The following is a 16,012-nucleotide window of genomic DNA, read 5'->3' as shown; positions in this document are numbered from 1 at the left end:
GAATCCGTATTTATATGACCTTTAATTTAACCCCTTAGCTAGAGATGGGTTACGCAAATTAGGCGTGCTCATCTATTTAAAGGAAAAGAATTTCAACATTGAAAGTGAAACAAGGGTAAACCATTTAGTTTCGATCCATAAAAACTCATCCTTATACAGGTAAAAACAATGATTATCATGTTTTTTGTCGAGCCTGCGACTTCTGTCGCAGAAAGCTCGACATAGGGATAGTGATCCGGCGTCGGCGTTAACAAACTTCTTAAAAACTTTATATCTTAGAAGGCGGAAGACCTGGATGCTTCATACTTTGTATATAGATGCCTGATGTTATGAAATTTCCGTCTGTCATATGTCCATGGTCCTTGACATCATTTTCATGGTTCAGTGACTACTTGAAAAAAAGTTCAGATTTTTTGTAATGTTAATTTCTCTCTAATAGACTATATTCATATTACCGACTTTTGACTCCGGATTATATAATTTGTCGACTGGTTACCTTGGACATCATGGTACTCGGTCAAGTAAGAGCAACCAAAATAAGTAAAATCAAACATATAATCGGTGTAATTTGAGGGGAAAGTTTACTGTTTTCCGATGATTTTGTAGTGAAAAAAAAAAAATATTAACCAGGTAATTTTCCCCCAAAATTGTACCGATTGAAAGCTTGGTTTTACTTCTTTAGCCTGCTCTTACCTGACTTGGTACCATATATAATCCGGAGTCAAAAGTCGGTAACATGAAAATAGTATATTATGAGTATTAGGATAACTATTTTTAGTATATACGCGTACCCTGCTAGGTCCTCATGCCTGTCAGACAGTTTTCATCTGACCTCGACCTCATTTCATGGATCAGTGATGTGACAAGGTTAAGTTGCCGTGGTCAAGTCAATATATTAGATACTATAAGCAATAGGTCTACTATATTTGGTGTATGGCATGATTGCAAAGTGTACATGTCCAACTGGCAGGTGCCATCTGTCCTTGACCTCATTTTCATGGTTCAGTGGTCAAATTAAGTTTTTGTGTTTTAGTCTTTTTTTCTAATACTATATGCAATAGGTCAACTATATTTGGTGTATGGAAATATTTTATGATGTTCATGTCATTCTGGCAGATTTTATTTGACCTTGACCTCATTTTCACGGTTCATTGCTCAGTGTTAAGTTTTTGTGATTAGGTCTGTTTTTCTTAAACTATAAGCAATAGATCAACTATATTTGGTGTATGGAATGATTGTAAGGTGTATATGTCTGTCTGGCAGTTATCATCTGACCTTGACCTCATTTTCATGGTTCATTGGTTAATGTTAAGTTTTCATGGTTTATAGATATAGGAAGATGTGGTAAGAGTGCCAATGAGACAACTCTCTTCAGTTTGCTTCTTAGATACAAGCAATAGGTCAACTATATTTGGTGTATGGAATGATTGTAAGGTATATATGTCTGTCTGGCAGGTATCATCTGACCTTGACCTCATTTTCATGGTTCATTGGTTAATGTTAAGTTTTCATGGTTTATAGATATAGGAAGATGTGGTATGAGTATTAGTTCCACCTTCCCAAATCTAGACAAGGTGATCAAACACATGAAACTGTATTGCCTAAGTCAGGTGAAACACTTAAAAACACCCAAAGTTTATCAAAAATTCCGTTAATAATTTTTTACAAATTATGCATGCAATAGTGTCTTATTTAAAGAAACTATAAGTCACCAATTATCAAGAGGAATATTTTGTCAATGCTGAAACTTTAAAGAAAAACACACTCATTTAAATAATGTGATTTGCGGTATATTTTTTTGGAATGCCTGCTTTCAGTTTATATATCAATGAGACAACTCTCTTTAGTTTGCTTCTTAGATACTATAAGCAATAGGTCAACTATATGTGGTGTATGGAATGATTGTAAGGTGTATATGTCTGTCAGACAGGTATCATCTGACCTTGACCTCATTTTCATGGTTCATTGGTCAATGTTAAGTTTTCCTGATTAATTTTGTTTCTTAGAAACTATAAGCAATATATCAACTATATTTGGTGTATGGAATGATTGCAATGTGTACATGTATTTCCGTATTAGTTTATCTGACCTTGACCTCATTTTCTTGGAAAATGTTAAGCTTATGTGATACTTTTGATAAAGCTTTATATTCAGGACTGTCAACATAAAATTAATGGTAAGTAAAGCAGTCGAGACATTTTATCGTGTGTACTCTTGTTAATCTATAATATGAAATCAAACAGAACTAGAAAAATCCAATTACACGTGTTCGCTATCTGTTTATGTCTACATTTATGTTTATATCGGGTTATATGACCGTCGTTAGTCTTCAGAGGTCAAGAGGTCAACTCGATGATTAATTAGATGGCGTCTAGGCTAAAATACACACGAAATGCTGATACAGATTATCGAATCCATGCATCGTCAATTGTTTATTTAAGACTTTTCATAATTTGGATATACGTTTAAGCATGTTATAAATCAAATATGAAAATTGGAGTCAAATCGGTGAGCAAGAATTTGACAGCTAATGCCCCTTTGAGACGTAGGGTTATTTTCACATATTTTAGATAACTATCAATTTAGTTATTCTCCCTTTCATTGCTGTATAGTCTTGTTTTACTCATAAAAATAAATAAAACTAGTTTTTTGGGAGAATATCCCTTGGGATATGTTTGTAACTTTTGATGCCTTCATTGAATTGGCTCAGACAATTTTTGTTTGTTTCTTCTTTAATTTCATGTATGATGTATATTTATATAAAAGTGTTCAAAAAGCAGATAGAAAGAATCCTTTAAAACATTGTACAATTTATCTAACTTTGTGGTTTATAGTTAATAAGTTTATGTAATGCATAAATAGTTGTAAATAAATAATGTTCTACCTTGAAACATAGATGTAATGGCTATTATATCTATGCGTGAACCTTTTCTTTTTATGCAGATTCCAAAAAACTATTGCATATCTGCCTAGGATGGTTTTAATCTATGAAAAACACACTAATCTGTACAATGTACATGATGTAGTTCATATAATCGTACATTTTATGATATTTACTCTCTTCATTGTTTTAAATAGTCTTGGGAAGCTCTCTGCAACTATAAGATCTAGTGGGATGCAAATAGCAACTTACATTCCTTGGAAAACTTTACCAAATAAGGTTATGGTTTACAAAGCAAATGGGTAATGGCAATACGATCATACAGCTGAAAGTACTCACTCCAGACACAAACAGACGATAAAATGGCTTACATTACTTCCGAACTTAGACAACACTTTCACCGTACGACTTTCCACATCAGATAAGCTTCCGAAAAAAAAGTTTTCCACCTTCCCAAATCTAGACACTCAGGGTGATCAAACACCTAAAACTGTATTGCCTAAGTCAGGTGAAACACTTAAAAACACCCAAAGCTTATTAAAAATTCCTTTAATATTTTTTACAAATTATGCATGCAATAGAGTCTTATTTAAAGAAACTATAAGTCATCAATTATCAAGAGGAATATTTTGTCAATGCTGAAACTTAAAGGATAACACACTCATTTAAATAATGTGATTCGCGGTATATTTTTTTGGAATGCCTGATTTCAGTTTATATATCTGTAAAAGTTCATGGTGAAAGCGGCTTTAATAAAAATAAAACATCCACGTATTAGCTGTCATATGCGACTGTTCAGCATAATAATAGTCAATTTAATTCAAGACAACGCAATCTATGCATTTGGAAATAAATTAAGAATTTAAGTTTACAACATCACAGATTACAGAATTTACGATAGTATCCAAACAAAGTACACTACAGAATTTACCACAGTTTCCAAACAAAGTACACCCTCAGAATTTACGACACTATCCAAATAAAGTACACTACAGAATTTACGACAGTATCCAAACAAAGTACACTACAGATTTTACGACAGTATCCAAACAAAGAACACTACATAATTTACGACAGTATCCAAATAAAGTACACTACATAATTTACGACAGTATCCAAACAAAGTACACTACAGAATTTACGACAATATTCAAACGAAGTCCATTACTTTCTGCAATGGCAAATGAAGCAGATGCAACTTGAAGTATCATTGTATGACAATCTAATCTAGACAGTAATAAATTATACAATATTTTAATTCTTTATAGTTTGTTTCTTAGTTGCCTCTAGACACTGTTCGATTGGAGGAACCGAAAACTGCCTTACCAGTCTTCCGGTAGAACTATTACTTTTCATGGCATTTTAAAGTGATAAAATAACAAGCCTGCACACCCCATTGCCTGTAAATCTGGTACAGCTATTTCATAGTCAATCTGTTCTGGCTGAGATTTTAACCCAAAATGTTCGACTATTTCATCAACTGACATGTAAAACGGAGGTCCTTTGCCAATTGGTCGATCAGCAGTTTCAAGAATATAATCAGCACCTGATTTCAAAATAGATTTCATGATATCTACATACGTTTTCCTCATTTCAGTATCTATGGCTTCAAGTCCTCCTCTATCCCAAACACCATCAAAATCTTTTTCTAAATGTGAACCAAATTTGAAGAAGTCTCCACAATATATCCGGATTCGATAGTCATCATTTTTATACAGCATGCCGCCCATAGATGACACACAACTTGTCGTACAAGGCACGCTGTTCTCTTCAAAGAACTGCCGAACAGCAAGTTCAGAGAATTCAACCCCAACAATTTCATGTCCCATCTCTGACAAGTGTAGCATATCCACGGATTTCCCACACAATGGAAAAAATATTTTTGCCTTGTTTTGTTTTCCGGTTATCTTGTCTAAATGTTTTACCAGTATCGCATTAACGTCATCTAAATGCCAAACGGCCTTATCTTTCTCCCAAGCATCTTTCCAGTCGACCATTTCTACAGAATAACAATTCAATAAAACAAGTATGTAAAACATTGACGTAGGAGCCAAGGGGCGATATATGTAGCACCCCTGTTTTTTGGCATTAAAAGAAATGGAAATGAAAAAGAAGAGAACACGGAATAACTCCTACATTGTAAGACTATTTTTTTTGGGAGGGGGGGGGGGGGGGGGTAGGGCGGGTTGTTTGTAACTTTTGAAAGTTTGCCCCACCCTCTTTTCTTCTTATACAACCCCAATATATATCACATACTCATACTCCCCCTAATATATATCACATAATGATACTCCCCACATATAAATAATATACTCATACACCCCAATATACATAACATACCAATACTCCCCCTCCACCCAATATATGTAACAGTAAATTCGGTCCGGTTGTAAAATTTGTCCCCTGTACTTTTTTAAACTAGATAATCAAGTCCATGACCATTATTTTCCTAGGAATGTTTGAAAGTTTGCCCCACCCTCTTTTCTTCTTATACAACCCCAATATATATCACATACTCATATATATATCACATAATGATACTCCCCACATATAAATAATATACTCATACACCCCAATATACATAACATACCAATACTCCCCCTCCACCCAATATATGTAACAGTAAATTCGGTCCGGTTGTAAAATTTGTCCCCTGTACTTTTTTAAACTAGATAATCAAGTCCATGGCCATTATTTTCCTAGGAATGTTAGTCCCAGGATAAATTTTCCCCGGAAAATTAGTCTATAGCTAGTAAAATATGTCTGGCACTTATTTCCCTATTAATAAAGGACATCGACGTTTTTGCTTAGGAATAATAATGACATAGACATGAATTCCTAGTAAAATAAGTCTGGGACAGAAATTTTATTAAAACATTAATCCACAACTGTTTAATCAATTATTAAAACATAATAATTAAAAAATCCATTTTGTACATGATTTCTTTCCTTACAAATTTTCGTAGTAAGATAAAGAACATGGACAATTTTACCTAGGAATAGTAATGACATGGACATGAATTCCTAGGATAAATTAATCTGGAGACATAAATTTTAATAAATTATTAATGCACAACTGTTATACAATATTAAGACATAATAATTAAAAATTCCATTGTTTACATGTAAATGATTTCTTTCCATTAAAAATAATAAGACATGGACTTTTTTATCCAGGATTATTGATGACAAGGACATGAATTCCTAAGAAAATTAGTCTGGGGACATATACTACTGACATTGGACTAAATTACTAGTGCATTTTGTAACCATGGACTTTTTTTACTAGTAATACATGTATGTGTCCACCCGGACACATTTTACCAGGACTAATTTATCTCTTATGTGACCCGCTGTTTATACTTGTTTGTGGAGTCCTGTCGTCAATTCATGGGAGGTGTCCGTTGTTATTTTGCGGTTTACATGTTTTAATGTACTATTATATTATTTATTTATGTATTTCTTTGTGCTGACTGTTCTTGCGTTTGTTTGTACTGTATTCCTTTCACGTAGTGTTGTCACTTTAGCGGTATTTTCAGCATTGCCATATAAGCAGCGGGAGGTTTGGCTAGCCATTAAACCAGGTTCAACCCATCATTTTTTTTCTTAAAATGTCCTGTACTAAGTCAGGAATATGGCAGTTGTTATCAAATAGTCCGTTTCTATGTATGTTGGCGTTTGTTTTTGTTGCAGTTCAGTGTCTCTGTTGTTCCGTTGTTTCCTCTTATAGTTTGTCACCCGGATTTGTTTTCGATTAATCGATTTATGACTATTGAACATCATACTCATACTCCACCAATATTATTAGTTATATATTGTGCTAGTGACCTAATACGATATATGTACAAATTATTCTGTTGATTTTCTTTTGCTGCTTAGGATTTTTTGAATTTGGTAAACATGTTTAAATGGAAATTACCGACTTTAAACTTAGCACTTTAAAGTCTGAACACCTTCTTGCAAATTTGTACAAAGCCTCGAAGGTTTAAAACTGAGTAGTTCATTGACCATTTACGTGAAGACAAACTGTTAATCATTATCAAAGTACATTTTATGCTTAGTATTTAAAAATTGTATACTGAAGTTTAAAAAGAAAAAGGACAATACTTTGAATGATAAAGTAATTGTAAATGATAAAAAATGAACGAATTAAACAGTTTGTAATAAAATTTTTAATGTGTATTTAATTCTCAAAATTGAGGAACTTTAATTTGATAGATTTGTTATAAAGCAGGGAGAGGATAGCATAGAAATATACTGTTTCCCAATTACTTTGGACATACATGTAATGGTTTTATAATTTCAGCTACTCTTTACGATGTACGGTAATGGATGATTGGAGACGAGTTCAATTGGCATTTGATTTAGAAGTATGCTCGTTGCCTAAAATGCCTTATATTGGTGTATGTAGAAAGAGAGTAAAAGGGGATACCTGGCATTACAAAAACCCGTGTGAAGATATTCTGGCATCGTGTAAATTATAATGGTAATATTTATATCAGAGTACTTTACAGTTGATCACAACTAAGTCTTAATAGATTGTATAATTGTGTATGAACAAATAGATAAAACCTCCTGAAACTATGACACATTCTCATAGCACCCAATATATGGGGCATAGTCATATTCCCCCAATTAAATATATATATTATACTCATACCCCCCCATAACTGACTCATACTCCCAATCAATAATATATATATGTTTTCAATCTAGACTTTTTTATGTTTATATATATAACATACTCATACTCCCTTTAATATATATAGCATACTCATATCCCCAAATATATATAATAAACTCATCCCCCAATATATTTAACATACTAATACCCCCTGGCTACACATAATTGTGATGCACCAGGAACAATAGTAAGTCATATATCATAAATGTAATAGATTTATGGGAATAGTAAGCATCGAACTTGCTATTACAACACTAACAGACAAAACCTACCCCTTTAGAACTTGTGAAATCCTCACTTTGAACTTGATCTGCAATATTTAACAAATTACCTGATTGTGTAAAAATATTCGATGTGATATTTATAGCATCAATGACCTACTTTTGGAGAGAAAAAAGATACGCATGTGAATATCGACGTTTGTTGTTTCAGAATGATAACAAAAAAAAAGATTAATTTATTTCATAAATAAATAACCAAATTGTGACTTCAATTCTATCTGAGAAGCATTGGCTCGGCCTTTGACAAGTGAAAATAAACCTTTTAAATGACATATTATCCGACATACACTTATATGCAGTTGTTGATGGTATAATTGTTACCTTACAAAAATGGGAAGTTAAATATTAGAAGTAATCTTTCTAGTTTTCACTTTCTCTATCATTTTTTATGTGTAGCGGATATGGCGCGGAATCAGGGTCATAAATATCGATTTTAGTATATCCTAAAATGATTTTAGCATATACTGAAATATTCAGCTTATACAGAAACATAGCTCTTTAACATATATAGCCATCTTTGGCTTTATCACTTTTCCATCTCCCGTGTTTCTTAAACAATCGATCATCTATTCCAGCTTCTGCCGCGGCAGTAGCTCCTCCTGACCTCAAACTATGTAAGCCAAACTGTCTTTTATCAAGACCTAAACTGTCAAGTGCTGATAACAATAACTCTCTGGCTCTAGTGTAGGAAATATGACTAGTCTTTCTAAGTTTGTATATGTTCAAAGATTTACAATAACAAATTGATCTAAAAATGAATTCATTAGATTCTTCCGGAATGTTAGCTAACTTTAGATAACGCTGAAGTACATCTACCGGGCATGTAACATTCCCTGTTTTTGAAATGACAACATCTCTCCCTTCCCTATATACATCAGTTTTACTCTTGACTAAATAAAGTGTAAGGTAAGTAGGGAAAAACTGTATATCAGACCTTCTCAAGTTAGCTAACTCGGAGAATCTTAAAAAACCAGCATAGGCTAATAAACACATACATGCTATTCTTACATCTTTTAAATTACAAGTATTATTAGCATATTTACATACAATATTTTTCAAAATATGTGGTGTGATAGGTTCTTTTTTAATAACTGAATGACCTATTTTTCTATGAGCCCCTTCAAGAACAGATGCAACTAGATTATTTTCACTGGGATCAGCAACGCCAGCTAATTTGTGTGCCCATTTTATGGCGTAAAAAGCATCATTTAATTTAGAAACAGATTTTGCAGTTTCAGACAAATGAATTAAATATAAAGAAATATGCAAATGGGATGCCGTCAATGGTGAAAAAGAATATTGACTAGTCCACTTACACCATGAATTGAAGGCATATCTATATTTCTTCTGAGTACTCTCAGCCTTGGATGAAAGAAGGAAATCTGGTAACTGGTTGAAAAAACTGCTCAGCTCATTATTAGAGGCAACTTGTAAATTAAACTTTGACCACTGTCCTACTGAAAAAATATCTGAAAAACGTAAAATTGCAATAACATTTTATATACATATACAGAGAACGAATTATTCGCACATTTCAAATATCTATACACAGAGTAAAATATAATATATATATATTCAATATTACCATGCCAGCTACAATATCATTATAGATACTAGGGCCACGTACTGTAAAACAACTGACCATGCCTGCTACAATATCATTACCGATATTAGGGCCATGTCAACATAAAAAACCATGCCTGCTACAATATATATATACATATACTAGGGCCATGTTACAAACAGACCATGCCTGCTAAAATATATTTACATATATTAGGGCCATGTCTAAGACGCATCTAGCAAAACAGCCAAAACTGGCGAACCAAACGGATCAACTCCGAATATCGTATTCTTATTAGAACCTTGTTCATAAATACCATCAGTATTTTTAAACACAATAACATCTTTTACGTAATCTTGATAAATCAAATGTTTATCGAATATCAATGGCCAGAATGCAGCAGAAGTCCACTTAGGCACAACTAACGTGCCTCCAGCTTTACAAGCTATAATGTGTTTAATCGATCTAATCACAAGATTAATTGGTGGAACCAGCCAATTATTTTCATTGGTCCAAACTTGAGAGAACGCATCAACTGCTTCAGAATCAGGTTGCCAAAATAAGGAATTAAATCTCAAAACTTTTCTATTTTCGACACTAGCAAATCTGTCAATCGAATAAGGGCCCCACATATCATTTAAAAAATTGAAAAATATATGTGTGACTCCCTAGTCCTCGAAATCAACCATTTTACTGATATAATCAGCCTTTTCATTTTCTTTTCTGGGAATCCATTGAATGCAAAATGAAAAAAATCGATTTTGCTATAATATGAAGATTTTCTTTCATACTTCCCGAATTAACAATTTTGACGCAATTTTGATTGTCAGTAAACCACTTTATAGTTTTTCCCGTGAAACTATTTTTAAAAGAAAATAGGGCTAACTCTATTGCTTTAAGCTCTCTCCAGGTGGAGGTTTGCACCATTTCACTACATGTCCACATCTTATGGAAAATCTTATTTTCTAATTCAACGGTATATGCACCGGCGGCAATATTACTAGCATCTGAGTATTTAACAGCAGACTATTTACTGTAGTGACTTAATTTACGACAGTTAATCAGAGTGACATTTTCTAACCAGAACTTTAACTCTGATAAAACTTCGACGGGTTTATACCCTGAAATGGGATTATCCCACCCGATTCTACTTTCAATTTCCATGTAACAGAACTTTGACATGATTCTAGCCACATTTCCGATTACGGGAGTCATAGAAATAATTCTGCCTACGACCTGAGCTAAAGATCTAGCTGTAATATAAAGAAAATTAGCCGAAATGACATTCAATGAGGAACCAACTCGACGTTGAGTAATAGACAATTTGTATTCTTTCGAGTTCCATACTATTCCCAACCATTCTAACTCAGTAACAGGTTTAAATACAGACTTTTCCTCGTTTATAAGGAAACCAGCATCAACCAAAGACCTTTTCACGAAGGACGACTGCTCATTACATGTATTTTCATCTGGACTCATGCCAAATCCATCATCTAAATACAAAACAACTCTTATACCGTTTTCACGCCAAAATGTTACTAGCGGCCTTAAACATTTGGTAAAAATGTACGGACCAGAAGTAATTCCGAAGGCTAAAACAGTGTAACAATAAAATTGACCTTCCCACTGAAAACCTAAGAAAGTCTGTCAATGTGAAAATAACCAGATTTAAGGTCAAATTTAAACAGATACATATTTTTGTCAAAATATTGTATAGCTATCTTCCAATCCTCGAATTTTATTTTTCCGCGCTTTATATGTTTATTCAATTGACTCATATCTAAAATAAGTCGTTTCTTACCGGACTTTTGAGTAGCAACACTCAATGGATTTACCACATGGTTGGAAAGGCACTTTTATTACGCAACCTATTTGAACTAAATCTTCAATTGACTTTGTGACAAATTCAGTATTCTGCCTTGCTGATCTATTATTTGTGTGATACATATTAAAAGGTGTATCTATAAATGGGATAACATAACCATTCTTGATTGTACCAAGCACAAAAGGACAAGCGCCTATATTTTCCCAATACTTTACATGACTAGCTAATCTACCTTTCACCCCTTTAAAATTGTCGTATGACTGACAATTTTCAAAATATTGAACTTGTTCTAGAAAAGATTCTATATGATCGTTATCGTGAAAACATATTGAAAATTGGTCATTATCTATATACTTATCATTCACGATGGCTGAGGAGTGAAGTGCAGGCTCTACTTTACGACTTTTGGTAGGTTGTGGAGTTGCTGTTGGATGACCTGAAGCTGGCGAGAAGAGGACAGTTCTTTATCCAGTGGCCTTGCTGCTTGCAGTAGTGGCACATGTCGAGTGAGCAAGGCTCACGCCTTGCGAGGCTCCCACGAAAGGGCGGCTGTTGAGAACGTTGATAATGCTGAGCATAAGCAGGGTTACTATAAGATTCTGCAGGTTGTTGACGAGGCGGATTCTTAGGGTAAGGTTGCTGGCGAGATTTAGACTTCTCCTTAGAGGTACGAATAGCTCTGGTCTCAGCTTGGCGTATCTTTCTCCCATCTTCAGAATCTGAAGCCACGGCATTGACTTCATATTCCTTTACGGTTCCCCATCCAGCAGGGGAAGAATCAGCTATGCGAATTTTCTTATTACGGCCTCTAAGCTTATCTGTAAGATCAAGAACTAATCTATAGGCTTGCGTATTAGAGGAAGGGATGAATTTGGACAGTTTGTTTACAGTTTCTAATAATTCCTCGTTAAAAGTGTATTGGATTCTGTTACCTTCACCCTTGAACTTTAAAGTGACGTCTTCCTAAATCTTTCTCTTAAGGCTGTCTTGCTCTTGGATGAGTTCTGACTTCAACTCACCTAATTTGCTGTCTAAGATAGTCTTGAAAAGCTTTACGGTATCAACCAAATCAGACGACTTATCAGCTGCTGTAGGAATCTTAGGTTGCGGTATATCTCCTGCAAGTAGTAGATCTTCGTTCAATTCTAGACGTGGAGACGATTCGGACATTTTACCAGTTGACAATTTACGAAAACGATACCGTACTGTCGGATAGGCGAACCTCGAATGACAATTCTAGACTATAATACTATAATTTAGCGCTTAAATTCTAGCATGAAGTTATCATGATTAATATTAACTAAACCGGTAATAACTTACTGTTTGTCCAATCAAATTAAACATAAACATGTTTTGATTTGAACACACGTGCTTAAAGTAAACAAATACACGTGTACCCGAGTAACCTTTATAAATACATTTCTCATATATGCATTTGATACGGTTCATTTATTATGGATATATTTTAGACTCCATTTATGAAAATCTATAGAGCAGAGAATTTAGATTTTTTTTATCAATCTAAAATGTAGATTCAAATATATTTCACTTCAAACGATAACGTAAAACTTCTTCAGAACTTATATACCATGTATAGTTCAGTGCCCGCAAAAAAAAAAGCCAAGCTAAAGTGTTTATATCTTCTTCACAAATAAGTAACAGTATTCAATTGAATCTCGATATTTATCATGTTTATAATAGTTAAAGTCATTTTTTTAACAATGACGTTTTACCTCCATAACCCTGGAAATGCCATGGCGGGTCACATATGTTTTTTGCTCATTATTTTGTACATACATCAGGCCGTTAGTTTTCTCGTTTGAATTGTTTTACATTTGTCATTTCGGGGCCTTTTATAGCTGACTATGCGGTATTGGTTTTACTCATTGTTGAAACCGTACAGTGACCTATAGTTGTTAATTTCTGTGTCATTTGGTCTCTTGTGGAGAGTTGTCTCATTGGCAATCACACCACATCTTCTTATTTTTATAATGGGGACATGTGATATTTTGTGGTAATTGAAGCAATCATTATTTTTAGTCAAATGCTTAGATCAATAATGATGATGTGTTCTGCTCTTTTTCTCATTGAAGGGTGTTAGTTTCATCTTAACATTCACGTTGAGTGAATAGTCAATTGAAATGTTGTACATAAAGGTGTTATACCACCAAAACATAGTACGGCACAAAAGGTTTCATACGAAAAAGGGTCGAAAAAAAATATTCCTGTGAATTGTCAGTTGTAGGAAATTAACACTGCATTTCACTGCAGAAAGAAAAGGTTGAGTCATTAACATATATCTTGAGTTGTTCAAAGCAAATTCTTTTTTATTTGGTGTTTCTAAAAATTATTTCGGAAACTTGAGGTGACATGGTTACTAAAGCTACAAACAGGAAAGAGGGGTGCAAATTTTATTGGTTTACTTCCGGTGATTGTTATTATCTTATTTGAAATGAAATGTTATGTAAAATATTTTCTGTAGTACTGGACAGGATGACACTTAACTCATGCCAAGTATTTCTTTCTTTGAAACAAAGATAAATACTGTACAATTAAAAAAAAAGCCAGATTAACAAAGACCCGAAGGGAAAAACAACAATGGTGGTATTACCCCGGTATAAACCGACTAACGTATTCACTTTTGAAAAATAACAATTCATTTTCGAGCTATACCACTGACTTTCTAAATTGTTGGCGGCAATATGAATTGAAAATGCATATGGATAAACATATCTTGCGATTAAGAATGAACACCTCAGTCAAGCCTTCATAAAAATAAAGGTTAAAGTTGGGTGTGCTTTTAGTCTTAAATTAAGAAAAAAAAACAAACTCTGAAATATTCAAAAGGTAAGACTTCTTCATGATTTTTACATATGCCCTGTTTGACTACTCCCGAATATAAGATTATATTCACATTTGGTTGTGAATTGTCCTGTTACCAAATCATTACGTATTACACTTGGATTTCTTGCGCGGTTCAAAAGCTTTTAAGATTTTTTTCATGTGGTTACATAACATAAAGGCATACCATTGGACGTAAAGATTGACCCCATAGTCAAGTAATTGATATTCAATGACATGAACATACCGTGCTCCATTCAATGCAATTGAATGCATGCATTTTATCTTGATGAACAAAGGATATATCCACAAAGCATTAAAAGGGAGAAACGTATTTTAGTCATCTTAAGCAGTTCTAGTATAAATTATAAAACTGATCTAGAAAAAAAATTATGTCTATATATAATGGTAAAATAACTTTTTTAATATTGAAATGGTTTTATTTTAAAGACATATGTATATTAGCCCAATATAGTACCTAAGCTATTCTGTTAAAGAGACGCGAAGTTACCAAAGGGATATTTAAAGGTTGCACCTTTGTAAATATGGACAATGTAATTTCCCATAGGAGCTCCTTTTACGGCTCAAACTGTACCTTATTTACTATTACTATGAAGTTTCGTAAAAAATTATATCCTAAAATGGAAAGCTCATATGCACGACTATTTTTGTCAAAGGTAAAAATATAGGGCTGTTCGGCATTTTCCAACATTTATATGCCCAGAACTTCTTAGAGTTTTAACTTATACTAATATTCTGTACTACCCCTCCCTTCACTTTGGGTCTTCCTCAGAATTCAAGTTCACCGCTAGTCATGTCTATTTATACTGGTAACATTCCCAAGTTATGTCTCTACGAGATGAAACATAGAGATCATATCTTGGAACCAGTAGGTAAACAAAACCAAAAGAGGCGTGGTTTGTGAAACAGCTGTATTGACAAAGTACAACCTATACTCATAAGTCGAAAACGAACTGACAATGCATGGCATATAACAAAAGAAACCCCGAAAAGAACAGTACAAGAACACAACACAGACATTAAAGAATGAGCAAAACGAACCCACTCAAAACCGGCGGTGATCGCGGGTGCTCTAGAAGGGTAAGCAGATCCAGCTCCACTAGTGGCATTTGTCATGCTGCTCTTGTAAGTACAAACTTGGTTATAAGTATAAAAGAGGACGGGATTGTGGTTACGACAATTGGAACATATCCGTCGTCATCTGTGACACAGATATTTTAATAACGGTCAAGCGACTCGTGATGGCGGCCGTAAAATTTTCGAAGGGATGATTTCAACTTTACCCTTTGAACTCTTGATTTAATCGCTTCCTTGTAAGCAAAAACCTTCTATCAAGGAAATCATGATAGGAAATGAAATCTCTGGGATATTGTATCACATGGGAGGTATATATTCCATATGCAGGCGCTGTTGGAATTTTGCTACATAAAAAGGGAAAGTTCACAATTGGGAAGCTTACATCATCTCTTTTGTCGTAAAGTTTTATTCTCAACCGAACCTCATTGACGATTTCTTGATGTAAGTCAAGAAGAAGGTAGACGAATGTATCTGTTAAAATATTGCAATATAAATTCAAATGTCTAAATCGTTAGAACAATACACTTGCTGTGGACAAAACATAATTTAATCACCAATACAAGCACAAAAGTAAACAACACGAAATCTGAGAACTAAATCAAAAACAATACGAGTCCCTGTAAATTTCACAAGTGTTATCAGACTTTCTGGAAAGAAAAGAATTTTCAGTTCACAAGAATACTCTTCTGTAGTCAAAACAAATTGATATAAAATAAGTCAAACATGACTTTATTTTGAGAAATTTTGCGTGTAATAATGAACTTGCGATGACAAATTCGCTTTCAGTGAAGTATGACATGTATGTGTAATGGTTAACCAAATGGTGGTGCAAACCAAG

The sequence above is a fragment of the Mytilus californianus genome, unplaced genomic scaffold, assembly GCF_021869535.1.
Source record: "Mytilus californianus isolate M0D057914Y unplaced genomic scaffold, xbMytCali1.0.p SCAF_7, whole genome shotgun sequence".
Classification (NCBI taxonomy): domain Eukaryota; kingdom Metazoa; phylum Mollusca; class Bivalvia; order Mytilida; family Mytilidae; genus Mytilus; species Mytilus californianus.
Note: the sequence above shows the minus strand (reverse complement) of the source record.